The 20,913-nt window shown below is 44.1% G+C and overlaps 2 non-coding genes across 2 annotated transcripts; both read right to left on the reverse strand.

Moving 5' to 3' along the window:
- Positions 1 to 8,433: 8,433 nt before the first annotated feature.
- Positions 8,434 to 8,506, reverse strand: trnaa-agc. Its single transcript has one exon. It is a non-coding gene; the product is annotated as a tRNA-Ala (tRNA).
- A 388-nt stretch (positions 8,507 to 8,894) lies between these two features.
- Positions 8,895 to 8,967, reverse strand: trnaa-agc. The gene has a single exon. It is a non-coding gene; the product is annotated as a tRNA-Ala (tRNA).
- Between the last annotated feature and the right edge of the window lie 11,946 nt (positions 8,968 to 20,913).

Raw genomic sequence — 20,913 nt, forward strand, 5'->3', positions numbered from 1 at the left:
TATTATTATTATTGTTATTATTATTATCAGTAATAGTAGGCCTATTAGTAGGCTATTCATTATTATCACCATCATTATGTTATTATTATTATAATGAATGATTATCGACCAATGATTATTATTGTATTATTATTATTATTATTATTATAATAATAATAAGTGTTATTATTGCTATCATTAGGATACTGTTATTATTATGGGCCTCTTGTGATCTTTACAAAAAAAATCCTACAGGTCTGTCAATGTGAGACATGAGCCTGCTTTGCACTGCAAAGGTCCCCAAATCTTGGGGCAATGTTTGACAAACATATCCTCAGGTCATCCTCATCTGTGCGCAGTTGCGGTATTTAGTTTTGAGCGCAGTCAGTCTTGAAAGCCTGCCTCGCACAAATATGTCGACGCGAAAAGGAGGAGCATTTTTAAGGCTATGTCGCAAAGCTGATCATTGCTACCCAGAATGACGAAAGAGGGGAGATGCTTAAGTCTACAGCTGCTCTTTCATGTCTATTGACAGCTCATCTGCTCAGCAGAGAAATGGATCCCGAACTCAGGCGAATGAACTGTAGTCCTCTTTGAAATAGGACCCAAACTGATTTCTAATATTCGGCGTGATACAGCGTCATTTGACATAGGAGCTAAACTCAGCACAATACCTATCATTATTCTACACGTCTTGCGTGGCCGGCAAAACCAGTGTTTCGGCAATTGTATGGGGTTTGCCAAGCTTAGCAATTCTATGAGCAACTACATAAGATGCCTCCAGACACTGCTTGGAGACAGTGCTATGCTTGGACATGGTGGTTCGTTGTTGCTGGAGGCCATCACGTTTATGTTTAAAGAAGTCCACAGGCTTCTCTTTCTGACTTTTACGAATCAGAAACGTGTCCATGTTGTGTTTGTTTGCTGATACAGTGTGTGTGAAGTTAATAAAGTTCTAATTTCAACGTCGTGTTCTTGTATGTGTGGTTGTGAACGACTTGCACACGAATAATGGATAAGGCTGTGCTAGGCAATGATTCCTAACAAAACGAACTGTACACAATGTAGACAGGGACAGCACAAAATAGTATTCAAGTGCTGGTGTTTTATTTGTTGCAACACGGTGGATGATCACAAAATGTAAAGGTAGGCTAGGTGTTAAGGAAAAAGGGCTAGCTGTAGTTGGAAGAAGGTAGCTAGCTAGGCTAGCTCTCGGGGCTACGAGCTTTTTTTAAAGATTGTGGAGCAAATTACTCCTTAGAATAGGCTACGAATAGACCTACTGCAAGTGCAGTAAGGTATTACTAAGGAAGGAGTGAGTCTTTGAAAATACTGTTTATAAAGCAATGAATATCTGAATGATAGAGGAAACAAGAGAAATTGAACAAACTCTGCAGAGTGTCGTCTCAGGGTGAGCGCTTACCATGCCTGCGGTTTTTTTTTTTATACTCGGAAGCGGAGGTGCAACTCGCGTTGAAATGATAAGACTCCGTTTTGATTGGTGGATCAGGAGCAAAACAGGGAGCTGAGGGATAAGTAGTGCGTTTCCATGGAGAGCTGAAATATTTGGGAACATAAGCGAGAGTTCTGTTTTGGTTGTAGATACCCCCCCACCCCACCCCACCCCCCAGCAGTTCCAAAGTAGTTCCCTCTCATGTGGTTCCTCTCAGGGCGGGGCGCCTGAGCAGAGGATCTAGCCTGACTCCTGGGGGCATCTGGTTGTGGGTCTCTGGTTCCATCAGGGTGAGATTGACATGACTGTACATCTGAAGGTTGGGGGATGGGGAGGGAGGGAAGACTATAGAAAAAGTCAGCCCTAGAGCTGAACATCCATGTGTGTGTGTGTGTGTGTGTGTGTGTGTGTGTGTGTGTGTGCCCTAGAGCTAAACATCCTTGCCTGGTTTCAATAACACCCACAGAGCACTCCCACTCCCCTCTATATCTAACCACATCCTCCCTCTCCCTCACTGTCTCATTCTTTTCCAATCTCTGTCTCTCTCTCTCTCTCTCACACACACACACACACACACACACACACACACACACACACACACACACACACACGCTGAGCCTGAGGAGGGGATTATAAGGCTCTCACACCTGCTCTGCTGCAAGTCACTTAGAATGAAATTGTTCCTCAATATATGTTCAGTATGTGCACACATCTGTTGGTTAGTACTACTGTACAACATACTGCCACATGCACCTTCAGCTGTCCTCGTTGTGTGGAAACCAAGTTTTCAGTCCTTAGCATCAGCTAAAACAAAGAAGGATGTCAAATATTACTGTAAACAATTTGCTTGCACATTGTGTCAAAATGTTTCCACCTCAGTTCCTTTGTTGATACATCTGCCATTAAAGGCAGGCTTGGAGCTCGTGCAGCACCACAGCCCTGAGTAAACTCCTGATGCTCTTATGTAAACAGTTTACCTTAGCCAATCTGACTGCAGATCACTGCACAGGAACCAGGTAATGAGAGAATGATAAACCTTTTCTGAGTCATCAGCTAGAGGCCCACTAAGGCATAAATGGGGGCAGGTGGGTTCTGCTGTGTGGTGAGGCTGTATCTAACCCTGGTCTAGGTTTAGATCAGCGAGTGTAGTTTTCTCTGAAACTTTACTTTTGTCTCTCTGACAAAAAAGCCAAGAGTGCTCCTGCAGTTAGGAAGTTGTAACTGCACCCCGGGGTCCTAAAGCGGTTAAAGTGCCCACATGTAACTATAGTGGTCAGCAGCAAAAATGTGTATAGAATATATTTTTTTAATCATTTAATTAAATCTGTTTATTAATTTATTTTAATACTTTTTTATGTTTGTCTGCATTTGGCAGTTGCAGCCACATACACACACACATGCACACTAACAAACACACACACACACACACACACACACACACACACACACACACACACACTAACACACACTAACACACACATACACACACACACATTACAGACTCCAAGTCCTATCACATCCCCATGCACACACACCCATGCAGTGAGGTGTGTTAAAAAAGGATCCAGACTGATTTTTTTATTCACCGTCTGTCAGCATCTGAGTGCAGTTGTGACCTTTGACCTTCCCATCTTACTCCCTCACCTGTGCTGTGCTGTGCTGCACATGGTGGAGCAGAAGCAAAGGACTACTACCGAAGGAGTGATTTCACAAACCTGCTCAAATTCTTGTGCATGACTCATATTTTGATCATGTTTTTTTTTACGATTCCACACTGACTTTGCCTAGCTTTTAATTTAATTGAATGTACTTTTTTGGGGGGCTTTTAACTAAATTGAATGTCCTTTTTTTATCCATTTTGGAAGTTACTATGACACCGCAGACGTCAGACCGTCTATCATGGGTGTCCAAGTGTGACTGATGTCATCCCACTGGAAGGCTACAAGCCCATTCTGATGGTTCTTCTATCAGAGAAGATTCTGGCAATTCTTGGTGCTGAGATCAGAGCGCTTGACTATAGTAATGCTTGACCACTTGGAACCAGAGAAGTACAACCTCTCTCGGTACTTTCGAAAACACCAAGGCAACGACACGCGTGTAGGAGCTGTCATAACACACACCATTCAGCATCCAATTAGTGGTTGTTAATCACCAAGGTCACAAGACTCATGCGCCTCAGGTCTCTGCTTACTGGTACCAGATTACTGTGCGTCATCCATGTGTGGGGTTCTGTTAAGATTCTTTTAGAGTCTGTTGAAGTCCCTCTCCACACCACAGCACATGTGTTCCACATGATGGCCCAAGCAAAAAATAAAACATGATTATATATTTTGATGACAGTGATATACAGTATGTTTACATAATGGTATAACATAATATCTACATACTGATGCCAAATGTTTTTTTTGCCGTATTGTGTATATATAATATATTGTGTATATATATATAATATATTGTGTATATATAATATATTGCTAGTGTGTTGACTGTATGTAGGTCGGTCAGAGACATTCATACCACTTTCATGAAAATGATAATTTCAGTGTCCTTGTGTAGTCATGTTTCTAGCACACAACTCTAAGGTTTACCATGCAGCACACCTATTAAGGTGTAGTGCCTTCAGGTTGGTGTGGACATTTTGTACTCGCTACATATACTACTATTTGCTTTTCTCTGGGTGTTTTGCTTTTTACTTTGACTTGTATTGATAGCCTTTTATTAAACCTGCCATATAGGCTTTCTAATACTGGTGATAAGTACTGGTAATGAGTCACCACAAAAAAATAAACAAAAAACAGCACAAGCTAGTGAGGACCTCTCCAAAGGTGAGTAATAGTGTTTCAGAGTGACTGGGTTCTCTCTCGTTCTCTCTCTCGTTCTCTCTCTCTCTCTCTCTCTCTTGATCTCTCTCATCTTTCATCTATGCTGATGATATAGTTCTACTGATTAGTGGGGGGAGGGATATAGAGATGGTGGTGGACATCCTTAAGGAGTTTGGGTTACTCTCATCAGCCAAGGTAAACTGGGCAAAAAGTGAGGCTCTTTTGCTGGGTCAATGGGTGGAGGGGGTGCCAAGGCTTCCAGATAACTTAAGCTGGAGGAAAGATGGCTTCAAGTATTTGGGTGTCCTTCTGGGGAATGATGAAGTCATGGGGAGAAATTCAGAGGGGGCGGTTGAAAGTGTTAAGGGAAGGCTTGAAAAGTGGAAGTGGCTTTTGTCAAAAATGTCTTACAGGGGGCGTGTACTCATCATTAACAATCTGGTAGCTTCGTCCTTCTGGCATAGACTAGCCTGTGTAGACCCTCCACCTGACCTGCTACAAAAGATTCAGTCTGTTTTGGGAAATTTCTTTTGGGATGGGCTGCATTGGGTACCTCAGTCTGTTTTGTTTTTGCCAAAAAATGAGGGGGGGGCAGTTTCTCATACACTTACAGAGTAGGACTGCAGCTTTTAGACTGCAGTTTGTAAAAAGGCTTCTGACAGGGCCTACAGATGTTGCATGGACGGGTTTGAGCTGTGCAATACTGAAAATGGGTGGGAGTTTGGGGTTAGACAAATCTTTGTTTTTGATGAAACCAGTTGTTTTAAAGTCTAGGCCTTGTTTAAGGTCAGATGGTTTGACCCTGCAATCTCCTTACATTGGCTCTTGCAAGAGCCTGTGGTTGGAGGTGCTCGTCTGGATGTCTCCTCGGCCAATTCCCCGTCGCTACAGAAGATGCTGTGTGGCGCTAAGATCGTCACTTTGAAAGATGTAGTGGATCTGACAGGGATACAGTGGTATCATGCATGTGTCAAAGTTTTTAATGAGAAAAGTTTGGAGAGCAGGGTTGACACACCGTGGAGCGCTGCTCTCAAACTGAATAGTGGGGTGAGGCCGGAGTGGAGAGCACTTTATAAACCACCATTGGCTAAGAGAGTGTGCGATTTACAGTGGAGAATTCTTCATGGAGCAGTTGCTGTCAATGCTTTTGTTTCAGTGATAAACAGAAATGTAAGTCAGGAATGTCCTTTCTGTTACCAAAGGGAAACAGTTTTTCATGCTTTTACACTTTGTTTAAGGCTAGAACCCTTGTTTTGCATGCTGAAAGATGTATTTGGTGCATTTAGTGAGGATTTCTCCACTGAGACGTTTGTCCTTGGTTTTAAGGACCCCCTCGAAAACGAGATGCTGCATCTCAAGGGGTTATCCTCCAAACAATAATTTTCAAAGTATGTTAAGAAAAGACAAAATGTATGTAAAATTTTGAACTTCATCCTAGGTCAAGCCAAGATGGCTATTTACATTACTAGGAAGAATAAGGTCGAGCAACAACCAGGGACTAATGTCATTGCTCTGTTTCCTTCCCTGGTTAAAGCCAGAGTTTTGGTTGATTTCAGGTTTTATGAGCTAATGCAAAACCTCGAAACATTTAAGGATGTATGGTGTGTCAAAGAAGCGATCTGCACTGTAAAAGAAAATGAATTGCATTTTAGCCATATTTTATAATTTATTTTTCTTTTCTTTTTTTAACCTCCACTTCTTTGATGGAAAGGAATAATTGATTGCCCTACTCTTGTTCTGTAAATCTGAATAAAGTATGTTTTTAAAATCAAAAATATGTCTTTCTCTCTCTCTTGATCTCTCTCTCTCTTGATCGCTCTCTCCCTCTCTGTCTTTCGCTCTCTCTTGATCTCTCTCTCCCTCTCTGTCTTTCTCTCTCCCTCTATGTCTCTCTGTCTTTCTCTCTCCCTCTCTGTCTTTCTCTCTCTCTCTCTCCCTCTCTGTCTTTCTCTCTCTCTCTTTCCCTCTCTCTGTCTCTCTCTATGTTTACCTGTGTAGAGGAAAGGATACTGCTCAGCAACTGTCCAGATCACCATGGTGATTCGACCTGATCCACACATACACCCATGCATACATAGATTGTATTCAGAAAGTATTCAGACACCTTCACTTTTTTCACATTTTGTTATGTTGCAGTCTTATGCTAAAATCATTTCAGTCGTTTGAGTGCTGCCGACTGAGCCAGCCAGAAACAAGATTCCCTGGTCTGGTGAAACCAAAATGTAACTGTTTGGCCCCAGTTCTAAGCGTTGTGTCTGAAGGAAACCAGGCACTGCTCATCACCTGCCTAATACTATCCCAACGGTGAGGCAAGCTGGTGGCTGGTGGCATCATTCTGTTGGGGGTGTTTTTCAGCGGCAGTGACTGGGGCGCTGCTCAGGCTTGAGAGATAGCTCAATATAACAAAGTACAGACTGAGACAGACAGTTTGGAGTGCTCAGGACCTCAGACTGGGCCGAGGGTTCACCTTCAAACAGGACAGTGACCCTAAGCACACAGCCTAGACATTGCAGGAGTGGCTAAGGGACATTACAGGAGTGGCTAAGGGACAACTCAGTGAATGGCCTTCAGTGGCCCACAGAGAGCCCTGACCTGAAGCCAATTAAACATCTCTGGAGAGACCTGAACATGGCTGTCCACCATCAGTCCCAATCCAACCTGACGGAGCTTGATAGGATCTGCAGAGAAGAACGGCAGAAAATCCTCAAATCCATGTATGCAACACTTGTCGCATCATACCTAAGAAAACTCACCTGGAATCGCTGCCAAAGGCATATTTGTGATTTTTCAGTTTTTCCTTCTTAGTAAATTTGCAAAAATGTCTAAAATTCTGTTTTCGATTTGTCATTATTGGGCCTTGAGTTTAGATTGATTAGGGAAACAATGTACTTAAACAACTTTAAGCATAAAGCTACAATATAGCAAAATGTGAAAAAGTGAATGGGTCTGAATAACCTTCATATCCTCACCTTTGACCTTTCTAGCCTCCTCTAATAATCCTCTTATTGCCCTCACAGGCCAAAGTTGTCTTGTCCACCTTTACCCTAATTTAATTCTAATATTTTTGTAAGTGACTACACCCCTGGAAAATGTAATTTGTTTCAAACAAGACATGACATGAATAGCATGTGCTTCCTTGAGATGAAGAGAGAGTCTGGTCTGACTTGAGTAGGAGAGCAAGCTTCCTTGAGATGCTGCGCTCTTCTAGTGAGCGTCGTTTGGCACTGCCGTCTGTGCAAGTACGGCAGTCCAGACTATTCTCATTTGTAGTTCCACGTTGGTGGAATGAACTGCCTAGCACTACCAGAGCAGGGGCGTCCCTCTGTACCTTTATGAAGCTTTTGAAGACCCAACTCTTTAGAGAGCACATCCCGTCCTAACTGGCACTTCGACAAGTGCTGAACTTGCAATTACAGCAGTTACATTTCTGCACTTCTTTTTCTTTCTATTTCATTTTTTTGTTATGTAAAGTCGTATTTATTGTTACACTAGGTTCTATTGCTCGTAGCTTGACTGTTCTCTCCCTTGTACGTCGCTTTGGACAAAAGTGTCTGCTAAATGAGAGAGTCTGGTCTGACTTGAGTAGAAGAGAGGACATGCATAGGCAAGCTTCCTTGAGATGAAGAGAGAGTATGGTCTGAGTTGAGTAGGAGAGAGGACATGCGTAAGCAATTTGCTGGGAGGTAGAATGCTTTAGAGCAGGGGTTTTCAACCGGGGGTCCGCGGCCCCCGGGTGGTCCGCGACAGCATTGCAGGGGGTCCGCGACATGAGCCCATGTTGATCAGTTCACCATTGACTTTTTTTTTATATAAATACACCTGGGCCTGTCGAAATATTTATGTCTGAAAAGCCAAGTCACATTGCCCAAAATACTGATGTAGAGCCATATTCAGCGAAGAAATTACACTGACAAGTGCTATAGGCGGAATATGTGCGCGGGGGGAGGGGGCCTGGTGGTGGTGGTTACAAACATGAAAAAGAAGGGTACGGAACTGTAAAATGTGTTGGGAATCACTGGCACATCAGTGGGCCGCGGATTACTTTCTAGTCAGAATGGTGGTCCCTAGGACAAAACCAGTTGAAAACCCTTGCTTTGGAGAGTTGGACTGGAACCTCTGCTTATAATTGCACAACAAAAAACGTATACGGTAATTGGACTTCAACGGGAAAACACTTGCTGGAGAATGCGGGCATCGATCCCGCTACCTCTCGCATGCTAAGCGAGCGCTCTACCATTTGAGCTAATTCCCCTGGCATTTTCTCGAAAGACAGTTTCATATCGATACTGCCATCTATTGGCCGAACTATGTAGATGTTAATTGTAATGTATGAAACCAGCTGTTGCTTTGTGTTTCAGGTGTTGTGGTTAATTTGTAAAAATGTAAAATGTTTACATTTATCAAAAAATGTGTTTCCTAGCACGACGGTGTATGTGTGAAATGCGAGAAGGCTTCAGTAAATTACAGACATCTCGCTACTAATGAGACTTGCTTGCCCTCTCGTGGATGATATTTGTAATCACCACCTTGTCTGCACATTCTCTAGCCATTCGGAAAAGTGCACAGCCGCCGTGTTCACACATTAACCGTGAGATACACTTCTCCAAGTGAAAACATGGACTTTGCTAAAAAGGTTCTATTGGAGAATGCGGGCATCGATCCCGCTACCTCTCGCATGCTAAGCGAGCGCTCTACCATTTGAGCTAATTCCCCTGAAATAAGACTGCAAGTTGAAATCTAACACCTCACAGTAGTTGTGTGGTCTTTGTGGACTATTACATATTTTAACAATAAGGTGGGCCTACTCGAGGCAGTACTGTATCGTCAATAATGTACTGTTCAAAGGTGTTGGACAGTACATTATTGACGATACAGTAGCCTACTGCCTCGAGTACCTTATTGCTTTTATAATACGGTTGCCAGCGACATTATAAATAGTAAGTAAATAGTAAGCTGCCTTTCAGCACAAAATAGCAAACGTTTCAGTAGCCTAGATAAAATAGTCCCCGTATGTGTGGCTGTTGCTATGCAGCCAGTGGTGGACGAAGTACACTAACTACGTACTTAAGTGAAAGTATAGATACCTTGTGTAAAATATTACTCCAGTAAAAGTGGAAGTATGCACTTTGAATTTCCACGAGTAGAAGTATAAAAGTATTTGCCTTCATATATACTTAAGTATTAAAAGTAAAAGTACCTTGATGAATTATGGTTCTAATGGCCTTTTATCATTTTCACATCAAAGCTCCTGCTCAATCAACTGATATAAGGTGAAAATACTAATGCCACTGTTTAAATAGTGTCTTACATTTGTCTATTAAAAAGAGTATAAGCACAAAAGATTGAAAGCTATCTATTGTCATTAGGTAAGACCAAGTGGTTAGGAAATAACAGCACTAGAGAACAATTATTTCATTTTACATTTATTTGTAACTTAGTTGCACATTTAATTATAAAAAAAATGTGGACTAAAACATAAGCTCCTTTACTATATCACATCTGTATGTCTGTATCTGTATGTCACAATTTATTTAACAAGTAAAAATGCATTCAACTTGTCTTGTGTGAACATCAGTGGTATAGCCTCTAGTGGCTATAACACTAGCTTGCTTAGCTAAGTGGGTGCGCAACCATCCCGGCTAGAATCACAAACACTCAAAAGTGTGCCCCCCTACCAATTTCAGTATTTACCATTTTAGTATGCAGGTACATATTCTACGAGCTGCAGTGAAACGGTACTAAATAGCATTCCCATGTATTGTATTGAATCGGATATTCCATCTCCTTAGAGCAGTGTGATACAAGCTATGCTAGCGTATAGCTGCTAGTTACTAATTTAGCCGAACACACAATGCAGACAATGTAGGTTAAATTTAAAATAATTCGGTTGCTAGTCATCAAACCTACCAGAATAAAAATCACTTACCTCAACGTGTTTCTTTAAATTGGAGGGCGAATTCTTGAATAAGGATATTGTATTGTGCTTAAGCAGGCAGAGAAGACACTTTAAATAAAATAAGTGCTTCTTCCTTTCTTCCAATTAAAAAAGTTCGCCCAAATAAGGCCAAGGGGTGTTCTGGCAAGTAAGTGTCAGCCGTTTCTTCCATCATTTCCATCATTTATGTAGCGTTAAGTAAGCATGAGCATAAAACATCCTCAAAATGCTGCAGCGGCGTTGTAGCTGGCGCTCAACGAACGAACGAACGAAACTAATGAAACCTGTTGTGGAGACTATGTTGTCTGGTAAGAAATGCTTAGAAGCCACTGTGGTGCATCTGATTAAAATGCCTGAGATGATGTACAATCCAAACTTACAAAGTATTACAAAGTTGAGATGAATGGAATGGAATTCAACATAGATGTATTTTGGTATGTGTGTTATATTACCGTGTGTGTGGTTATATTTGCGTGTGTGTTTGCGTGTGGTTCTGCAAAGAAACAATACAACAGAGATACTTAGCAATCATACTAGTAGGCATCTCACAATATAAGGCTAGTCACAACCTCACATTAATACTAGCAATATTTATCATATTACTGAAGTGACACTAGTTCCTACATAACTCACATAGTCTATCACATTCTAGCTGCTAAACAGCACAAGTTATGGTTAAACATGTCAGTAGTTAACCAACAAAGATTATGTCCATGTTTATAATGTAACCGCGACACCGGCATTCAGTGTTTCCCCTAGGTTTACAGCTTTGGGGGGGGGGGGGCTGCGGCACGGTGCACGGTGCGCGGCGCGGCGTGGCATGGCCACCGACACAAACGCTCAAAGGAATCATGGTGTTCATGTGTTTCTTTTAATGACAGCAGTCAATATAACAACTAAACATCGGAACATGTCTTTTTATGACAATTATCCACAAAGTGTGCAGCTTTTGTCGCTGCAGTGGTGTATCTTTCTGGGATTCTGGAAAAACATTTTTTGAGATATTTGTGGCCTAAAATTCCTGATTTCGCAGGAGCTTTTCCAAAAAGTTGCGATGAAAGTTTTTATTTTTAGGTTTTTGTTGCAATGAAATTGGCGAAACAAGTTAAAGTTGCGATAAAAAGTTGTGAATTGTCCTCTTTGTAATTATAATTGAGTTATTTGTTGAAAAATAATTGATTAATAAACAAACATTAATTCATCAAGAACAAAACGATTGAGAAATGGTCCTCTTAATAACCTCACCAATATGCCAAACAAAAGATTACCAGGACTACAAAAATGTAGCAAAATAGGCTTTACTTATCCACAACGAAGTGCACATGTTGGCATTACAAAAGGACCAGTACGACTGAATAAAATGTTATGAATGTCTCAGCCTTCATATGACGGAAAAAAAACACAGCCTGTGTCACTATGATCTGTCTCGTCATCTGACGTCCTGCCTGTGTTTCTGCCGTTCTCATTGCTTATCAATCTGTTTTGCTATCCTTGTTGTCGTCCAATTTCAATTTTCAACACTAGCTGCTACCTTGTCTTCAAACAGAAAGTAACGTTAAATCTCCATGGCAACAGCTCTTGAGGGTTTGGCAAATAATCGGATTTATTGCTTCCTTCATTATTCACAGCAAAATAAATAATTTTCGTTACATTTCATAGATTTATTACCATACTCTATGTAAAAAGGGCCACGCACAACTCGCGGAAAATGATAAAAAATGGAAGCCACATCTATTTCTGAATTTTCGGTGCGGACATTCTGTACGTTCTGTTTCCACGTCTGTTGTAGCCATTCTCATTGGGCCTCATTGTCGACCCTACCTAGAAAAAGATCTCTGCCGGATTCATGAACGCCTGGTTATTAGTTTTTTTAAAGCTTAAAAGTGTCCGTAGCTGTGCACTGATTCTTAAGCCCAATTCTGTCCGCTGGTGGGAGCGTGCTCACTTGTGTGTGCGCGCACGTGTCTGTGTGTGTGTGTGTGTGTGTTTGTGCGCATCGCGGCGGAACTCTGCCATGCGCGATACAGAGAGCAGAGAATTGTAAACGCGCGACCATGTAGAGACAGAAATTACATGCCGTCGTGTAAATAAGATAAATAACATAAGGCTATTTATTTTGTTTAATAAAAGAACAAGCTATAGACCTGTTCTATAGGAAAGGTAACCTTAAATTACTTCCGTTGTGATCTGGCGCTTTATAGAAAATAAAATTGAACTAAATTAACTTGACCTTCCAGGGGGGGCGGGGGGTGCCGTTGGGGGGGCGGGGCGCCCCCCTAATATAACGGTAGGGGAAACACTGGCATTAATTAAATATGCACCCGCGATCATACAACGCATTTAAACATCAATGCCCTGTCTAACAAACACAGACTGATAATAGTATAAACTAAACATAACCAAGGAGCATTATAAATACTTACAGGTATCTGAACGCACACAATTCCAACACTCTCTCACTCTAATCTTAATACTGAAATGTTTATATCTCAACACCATACTGTATCGTCAGTCCACTGATCTGCTATTCCCGCCACTGGGTACCGTCAGTGCAAGCATCCCCAGACTGCACTCCGATTGGCTGTACAAGTGCAGCCATAAGGGGTGCATGCACTAACAGAATGACCCAGCAGCAGCGAAAGAGCTGTTCACGTGCACAGTCTAAGGGGCAAACCATCAGTCCTTTGCAACAGCCGCCCCCAAAGTTGGTCCGCCAAGTTTGCCCTCATCAGAAGGGCTGAATGGTTCTAAGTCCATGTCCGGGATGGCGGGAAGGGTGATGAGGCGGGCAACTGGTCTGAGGTAGTGTCTGTCCTTCACCTTGACCACCGCTGACCGGATACGACCGTCGACTCCAGGGTTCACCTTGGTGACTCGGCCCACAGGCCAGAGTGCTCTGGGTAGGAGATGATCCATCACCATGACGATGTCATCAGGTTGCAGGGCTGGCGTGTCCTTATGCCACTTTGAGCGGGTTTGGAGAGCGGGGAGGTAATGCCTGATAAAATGCATCCAGAACTGGTCTGCAAGGATCTGTGAGTGCTTCCACCGTCTTCGGCTTAGAAGCTCTGACTCTTCATAAACTGTTTGGGGCAGTGATGGGTCCAGCCGCCCCATCAACAACAGATTTGGGGTTACTGGATCTGGATCAGCCACATCACTGGACACATATCCAAGTGGCTTGGAATTTAGTATTCCTTCCACCTCAATCAAAACAGTTCGCAACACCTCTTCTTGTATTGCATGAGGTTGCACAGTGGCATACAGGGCCGCCTTCACAGACCTGATTTCTCTCTCCCAAATGCCCCCAAAATGAGGTGCATTAGGAGGGTTGAACTTGAAGCTAATCTGGTGCACAGATAGCTCCTCCTTCACGCCAGGATGCAACGCCTGGAAAGCTTCACGGAGTTCTCTCTCTCCACCCTTGAAATTTGTGCCCTGGTCAGACAACAATTCTGCTGGTTTCCCTCTTCTCGCAATGAATCTGCGCAGGGCCATCAAAAAGGAATCAGTTCCAGGCTTGCCAGGATATCTATGTGCACTGCGCGTGTCGTCAGGCACTTGAACAGTATCCCCCATCTTTTTTCATTGCGACGTCTAATCTTGACTGTGAACGGCCCAAAGCAGTCCACTCCTGTGGAGAAGAAGGGGGGCTTGAACAAGCGGAGCTGTGCTTGGGGAAGGTCTGCCATTTTGGGCACCAATGGCTTGGCTCTCCACCGCTTGCAGTCCGGGCAGGAGTGTTGATGCCGTTTAATGTTGATGCCTCACGTCCATGTAAGATCCAAAACCTCCTCTGGATCTCTGCAAAGAGGCGCTCAGAGCCTGGGTGCCTCAGGTCTTTATCCACATCATGGATGAGAAGTTTTGTGACTTTGTGAGCTGGATCTAAGACAACAGGATGGATAGACTCTGCTTCCATGTGTTCGCTGCGGCGAAGGCGTCCTCCAACTCTGATTAACCTGGTGGCCTGGTCGTACTCAGGGGCAAGAGTAATCAGCCTACTAGTGGTTGTAACTGGCTTGCCAGCAGCTAGGTGGGCGTAGTCTTCTGCAAAGCTACTGCTGAGCTTGTCGCATGACATCCAATTCTATTTCCCTGTAGTCCTCAGCAGTTGAACCACTTTGGCTGGCGGCCGCCCCATGGCTGGAAATTGCAATGGCATGCACCATGTCTCTTAATGAGGAGAACTGTTCTGGATCTGGAAGTGAGGCGTGTGCCACTGTTGTGGCATAGCTGCAGAAAGTGGGCTTACGCACTTCAGCCTCTTCCTCCACTTCACCCACAGCTGGCTTTGTGGGCCAGAACTCTGGTGGTTGTAATAGGAATGCTGGTCCATCTTTCCATCGGCCATCCACAGCGATCTCCAGCAGGGTTTTACCGCGCGTGATGTCATCCTTTGGTAGGTGGCTGATGGTCTCTGGAGTGTTGCTTGCCCACTGACGAAGCTCAAATCCCCCCTCCCCTAGGAGTGATTGCAACTTCTTCACCAGCCGCTTTGCTTCATCGAGGGAGGGCACACTTCGGAGGCAATTGTCCACGTAGAAACATCTCTCCACTGCTACACGGACGTCTTCTTCTGGTTGAGTGTGGTCCAGCACGTGCTTCTGCAATGCAAATGATGCACAGCATGGACTACATGTGGTCCCGAAGGGGAGAACCTGCCACTCATAAATACCTGGGGTTGCGTCTCTCTGAAGGTCTCTCCACAGAAAGCGTAGGAGGGCTTTGTCTTCAGGTAGCAGTCTCACCTGGTGGAACATTCCTTTAATATCCCTACTGAGAGCGATAGAATGCTCACGGAAACGCAGCAGCACACCAAGCAGGCTTGAAGTCAGTGTGGGCCCAGGAAGCAGCAAGTCATTCATATTAGCGCCCTTGTAGGTGAAGGAGCAATTGAAAACAATGCGGTTCTTCCCATTATGGCTTACCATATGGTGAGGGATGTACCAGGACTCACCATCTGCCTTCAGTTCTTCTTCTTTGACCCTCACACAGACCCTGCTTGTTCCAGCTTCTGAATTTCCGCACAGAAGGCTGCTGCCTGCTTCGGATCTTTGGCCAAGCGTCTCTCAGTGTTGCGGAGCAGTGCGATGACAGCCTCCTTTGGTGCTTGCAGCTTCGGCATGTTCTTGACTCTCAGCAACGGGGTGGCATAGCGCTGAATCCCATCTACATCCATGCGCACCGTTCTCTCCTCTAGCAGGCCGATGGCATTTTTGTCCTGCCGGGAGCGGGACACCAACTTCTCACTTCTGCTGGAGCAACTCTGTGAATGGTGAGAATGTGGACACATGCAGACACTGTCTTGGCTGCAGCTGCTGTTGCACAAACCTGGTTGGCCCCTGCAGAGTCCAGCCCAGCTGGGTCCTCACTGCGGCGGGTCCACCAGGGGGCCCCAGTCGCACTGGCTCAATCAGGGTAATCAGATGTGGGTAATCTGAACCGATCAGAAGGACAGGGTGGACCTGACTTAATGCTTGTAGTGGCAGGCCCTTTAAGTGGTTGTATTTCCTCTGCAGCATCTTTAGTGGGTAAGAGTGTTCTGCCAGGCCTAGTTCATCTGCAGTGAATGCTCCACTGATCTTGAAGATCCTGTGTGGCTGGCAGGCAGGAGATATGGAGAATGACACACATGACCCATGAATGACTCTCATATCCTGGCGCACGGTCCTCAGAGCGAGATCTTCTGGTTCTCCCCGAAGTTTCAGGGTCTGTGCAGCAGTAGCAAGCAGGATCGTGCGCTCAGAGCCATCATCTAATATGGCGTATGTCTCCATGCTACGCTTACCATTGCGCAGGATCACCTTGCTCACCTTCAAAATCACTGGACTGCAACCCGACCGTCAGTCCAGGTAATACACATCATTCGACTTACTGACAGGGCTTGAACTGTTCTCGGGGGCTGGCTTGGCATTAACATCATGGAGGGCTTCCAGATGCTTCCCTTTACATTTCTTGCAGGTGGTCTTGAGTCGACACTGTGCGGCCTGGTGGGTGCGTCCACAGCGCCAACCCTTCCTGTTTGTTTTCACCCACGCAGTCTTCTGCTCAGTGCTCAGCTGACTGAATTTGGAGCACTGATTGAAGTAGTGCTGATCATTTGAGCAGTATGGGCAATATGCTTGTCTATCACCTGGCTTACTGCTGGATGACGGGGGTGTCTCGCTGACAGTCGTACTTTCAGGCTGATCTGCTCCATGGAGAATGCTGGTAGGACGGTTGGACTTAAAATCCCTACGTTTGTCCGTCTTTGTGTCTCCATCTGCTTTGTCACTCCCACTGAGAGTCTCAACAAACACAGTCTCCTGCATCTTCAGCTCGTACTCTAGCCACTCAGCAAAGTGCAGCAGAGTTGGGATGCGGATACGTTGAGGGTACAGGTACCTCTTAAATTCTGCTCTCATGTCCTGTGGGAGCTTCTGCAGCAATCTGGTCACATGTGACCCACACTGCAGCTCGATGTTGCCACTATCACCAAGCTGGTCGAGCATCCCCACCAGCGCCCGCACTCGCAGCGCAAACTTCTTGAAGGCACCAGCGTCATTGGTGCGGATGCTTGAGGCTTCCATCAGTTCTGCGATGCGTCTCAGAGCCAGCTGGTGTGGTTGTCCATAGTGTTCAGTGAGGGTCGCCATTGTATCCGAATATGGCTGCCTTGAGTTAGTGTAGGAGTCGGCAATCAAGAGAGCCTCTTCAAACTTCAAATGGTCTACTAATATTTGATATTTAAAGCGCTCTGTTACATCAGCAGGCAATAGGTTTTCCAGCGCTATCTTTAGCCGGGCAAACTCTCTTGGGTCAGCTTTCGTGAAGTGGGGAATCTTGGGTTTAGGTCCAAGATACACCCGCTCTTGCTGATAACCTCTGAAGTTCTGTTGGAGGGCCACTGACTCTCTGCGTGTGGCAGGGATGCTGAAGACAGAATTACTTTCAGAACCTTCATATGGCTCGCAGTACTCGGCTGTGGGCACTCCATGGCCCTGTGGTGTTTTTCCCATCCTCTTCATGTGCTCTGTGAGCTCTTCCACCATGTTACTGTGTGCCACTGCAGCAGGTGCTGGCCTCTGCACCACATACTCTGGTGGAGGTGGCGGTGGTGGGAAGTAGGGGTGGGCGATATGACCAAAATCTTCTATCACGGTATTTGTAATTTTATATCACGGTTACGGTATATATCACGGTTTATTATACGTAGGGTGACCAGATTTGGGTTTTTGAAAAAGAGGACACTTCAGCGGTGGCGAAATGTGTCCACAGACATTTATTTATTGACCCTTAAGAACACTAAGGTGCAGAAACAATACTGCCTCAATAGGCTATTGGCCTAAGCAATAGTGGCCAGTATCCATTGAATCTTTAAATAGTAAAATAAAAGCAAAGTGTATGTAAAAAAAAAAAAAAAAAGGAAAAATCTTTCTGTGGCATTTAGTCCAGTGCTTATGTTTCAGTGGATCTTTAATGTACTTTCAGAAGATAACTCAAGTGTTAAAACTTTCTTTTCAATGTGTGTCCATATGTTAACGCAATAATGATGAGATATTTTCTTTATATGGCCACATATTAAAATGAAAAAATTAAGAAGTTGGCCATTACACATAGACATATATACATAGACGCTCCATTGACCGCCTCAGCCCGTTGCTGCGACGTGCTAACGTGATGACGAGGTGATGACTGGTCTCTAAACAGACGCAAGTAAATGATGGAGCTGCAGTTTTTCTGGATAAAAAGCACTATAGATAGCGTTTATATTTCTCAACCGATTTCACTGAGTCGTTTTTATATTCAAGGGTTTATGATCTACGTGGAGTACCAAAAAAAGTTTTGTCTCCATATTACTTAGAATCTCGTTGGTTGGGCCGTAATCGCCGTTGACATACATACATGTATATGATAATAGCTGCTAGACGCTCACTGTTCTTGTGCTCTCACAGCTCATTCACTTTGAAATACTGAAAAATAAATGCCTACACTAGACACTTTTCAGTCCATATTTTTCAGTATATTGAATCTTGCCCAACAGTCGATGATTACTCAACAAGTAGGCATGACAGTCCTTGCAGGTTATGTGCTTAAATTTTTTACTGGGTATCGTATTATACGGCTCTTCAGAATGTTCAAAAAAGTTCCGTTGATTTGAATGGGCCACCCCAACGTTCGCAGGTCTGTAATTTCTTTATTTTCACTGCTGCGAAAATGTAATGACCGCTGACCATCTTTCATATCATTCCGCAAGTAGTCCGGTCATTTAACGTAACGGGAAGTAATGGGTTGCTACGCAACACCTGAAACTTTAGAGTTCTATTTTATTTCTCAGCAGAAATCACAAAACGGCTACAAAATCGTTAAAGAGGTATTTTTGGAGGAATGTCTATTGTTTTGGTGAGTTACTGTATAATAAGAGGGATGAAGTATAGTTCGGAGGTCATTATCTAAAAATAAATCGATTGGATTTCAAAATAAGAGTATACCGCGGTTGAAACGGTATGGCCAAATCTCTCCCGGTAGACACATTTCTACCGTTGCACGGTATATACCGCCATACCGCCCAGCCCTAGTGGGAAGTAATCCTGCTCTTCCTTTGGCTGGCCATACTGAGGACTGGAACGCTGCAGCAGTGGTGGTGGTGGAGGTGGTGGCGGTGGCCAATCATCCTCCTCCTTTAGCACGTGATACTGCATACTTGAGTGCTGCAGCGGTGGTGGTGGTAGCAAAGGGCTTCTGTCCCTTGTGGGTGGCCTTGGTGGGGCAGAATGGTGCAACACTGGTCCTGGAGCACTGGTGCTGAGCTGTCTCTGCATCTGTATGACTGTGAAGTGCAGTCTCTGGTTGTCCTCCTGGAGCTGCTTGATAGCCTCCAATATGACTGATGTGGCCTCTGGTGCTGGTGCAATAGTGGTGGCAGGAGGACTTTGATACTGTGGTCTGAATGGCACAGGCTGACTTGGATTCCTTAATGCGGCACTGGCATCTTCAGCCCACTGCTGTATAGGCGATTGTAGGGCAAGAGGGACCATCCCGGCTGACCTCTCCGCACCGCAATCCCTCTCCTGGGTTCCCACTAGGTAAGGCACTGATTGAGCAGGTGGAGGGTGCTGATTGTAATTGGGGTGTGAGACAGTATAATCTGCAAACCAGGCAGGTGGCCTTCTCTCACGGCTGGGCCGGGCATCGGCGGCGCGGCTTGACTGGTCGGCGTACATCATTGGCTTATACCAACAGCAACTTCTCTTCCCGGGTTTCGGCACCAATTTGTTGTGGAGACTATGTTGTCTGGTAAGAAATGCTTAGAAGCCACTGTGGTGCATCTGATTAAAATGCCTGAGATGATGTACAATCCAAACTTGAGGTTTATTACAAAGTTGAGATGAATGGAATGGAATTCAACATAGATGTATTTTGGTATGTGTGTTATATTACCGTGTGTGTGGTTATATTTGCGTGTGTGTTTGCGTGTGGTTCTGCAAAGAAACAATACAACAGAGATACTTAGCAATCATACTAGTAGGCATCTCACAATATAAGGCTAGTCACAACCTCACATTAATACTAGCAATATTTATCATATTACTGAAGTGACACTAGTTCCTACATAACTCACATAGTCTATCACATTCTAGCTGCTAAACAGCACAAGTTATGGTTAAACATGTCAGTAGTTAACCAACAAAGATTATGTCCATGTTTATAATGTAACCGCGACACCGGCATTAATTAAATATGCACCCGCGATCATACAACGCATTTAAACATCAATGCCCTGTCTAACAAACACAGACTGATAATAGTATAAACTAAACATAACCAAGGAGCATTATAAATACTTACAGGTATCTGAACGCACACAATTCCAACACTCTCTCACTCTAATCTTAATACTGAAATGTTTATATCTCAACACCATACTGTATCGTCAGTCCACTGATCTGCTATTCCCGCCACTGGGTACCGTCAGTGCAAGCATCCCCAGACTGCACTCCGATTGGCTGTACAAGTGCAGCCATAAGGGGTGCATGCACTAACAGAATGACCCAGCAGCAGCGAAAGGGCTGTTCACGTGCACAGTCTAAGGGGCAAACCATCAGTCCTTTGCAACAAAACCGAAAGGACTTCACACCCTGATTGGTGTGATTGTGCACTCGCTTTGACCTCTCATTATTTGATTCGCTTTGGTAAAAAGGAACGAGAGGTTTTACTAAATGTACGAATTTTCACTTTGAAATGTAGTGGAGTCAAAGTATAAGTCTCACCAAATAGAAAGACTTGAGTAAAGTACAGATACATCTATTTGTTACTTAAGTACAGGAACGAATTACACTTCGTTACTGTCCACCACTGTATGCAGCATTGGGAACATCCCAGGTCTCCTTGCTAGATGTCGCACCATCTCATTCATTCACATTGCTCATTTTTATAAAAGTTGCCATTAAAATAACAAAAATGACAATGGGACACTTTACTTTCAATACAATTATATTCAATTTAAACATTAGGCCTAAACATTCTAAATCAACCATAAATGCTTCGTAGGCACTGGGCATAACAACATTAGGTTAATAAACGTAACCTAAATAGCCTATGCTGTTTAAACGGTCGCGCAAAATCTACAGTTATTTGGAGTGCGCACTGATATGGAACGCTCAGGTAAATGTAAACAGGTACAAACAGATGCTCAATACTGTACACCCCGTGACTCACTCTCAACGAATCAGAATGCTTGA

The sequence above is a fragment of the Clupea harengus genome, chromosome 15 (genome assembly GCF_900700415.2).
Source record: "Clupea harengus chromosome 15, Ch_v2.0.2, whole genome shotgun sequence".
Lineage (NCBI taxonomy): Eukaryota > Metazoa > Chordata > Actinopteri > Clupeiformes > Clupeidae > Clupea > Clupea harengus.